This window comes from Tupaia chinensis, unplaced genomic scaffold, assembly GCF_000334495.1.
Source record: "Tupaia chinensis unplaced genomic scaffold, TupChi_1.0 Scaffold000318_1, whole genome shotgun sequence".
Classification (NCBI taxonomy): Eukaryota; Metazoa; Chordata; class Mammalia; order Scandentia; family Tupaiidae; genus Tupaia; species Tupaia belangeri.
This window is the reverse complement of record NW_006159811.1, coordinates 5721134-5722433: the sequence shown is the minus strand read 5'-3', so window position 1 is coordinate 5722433 and position 1300 is coordinate 5721134.

The following is a 1300-nucleotide window of genomic DNA, read 5'->3' as shown; positions in this document are numbered from 1 at the left end:
TCCACTCAGAAGTGATAAGTCTTCTGCTTGGATTTCTTTAGGCAAAGAAAAGCACCAAACAATTTCTGAATCTATGCTAAATAGCCGTTTAAGTGGTAGTATTGTATTCATCAGGGGAAAAAAAAGTAGCATATCTTTGTAATTGTTTTGCCTGAATTCCCTTGGTTCACTACTTCACTATGGAAGAAAATTACCAAACTGAAAGCCAAAACTTATACTGCACAAATAAAGAGTCAAAAATCAAGACAAATAATGCAGTTGCAAAATGGCCATTTATTGCCTACAGGGGAAGGAAAGGGAGGGAGAAAAGGGGAAGTACACAGGTGCAAGGAAACAAGCATATATTTAGCCCTATACATCATGTGTGAGCAGTACCCAATCTCCAAAATGGAAAAAAGTATTTTGTCATCTGACATAGTAGTTAAGGTTCTTAAGCACCTCCCTTCTGAGCTGCCACAAGATTTAAAAGGCAGGACTGCTTTGTTTAGTCAATGTTCACATTAATGAAAAATACTACCACCCAACTGTGTCCTTTTGCACGCACATTTTGTACAGTGTCTATTGTGGAAAAACATCTCAGCTGAGCAGTTTGGTTAAGATTCAGACCTCATCAACTGTTTCACTGCAATAAATAGAAAAATAAAGCAGCTGGTGATTTTGTCAGAGAGAATGTGTTCAGTAAGAGTAGAACCACGTTCTCCAGGGATGACAGAATGTAAAATGGTTACAAAACCAGTCTATTAAACATTAAACACTAGCAAGCTACAGTTACATGGCACTTTGTTTAATCTTCTAATTAAAAAAAAGAAAGAAAAGGAAAAAAATCTTCCATTTTTAACTCATTACTAGAATAAAATAAGTTGATTTAGTGCTTGGCTTTTTCTCACAACAAAAGCAAAGTAAATACACAACCTAAAACAGTAGAATTTGTTTTGGAATAGTATCAATAGAAACTACCAACTATTCAGGAAAAAAAAAACATTACTAAAACACCTTGCTCAGTTTTAAAATCATGTGCTTTGCTTTTGGAACATTAGATAGTTTTAAAAAACACTTTATAGGCCACAAAATGACTCAAATATATGCAAACAGTGAATTATTTAACTTAATGCCAGGTAATGAAAATAAATGAACCCTTCCCTACTCAAATAATTAATTGAATGGAAGAGTAGATCGTCCCATAGACAATTAGTTGGCACTTGTTATATGGTTGAAAGAAATCACAATAAGATATAAATTAATCCATGGTGAATTTGACCAACACCCTGGCTCTTTCAGAGAAAAAGTACATACACACTCT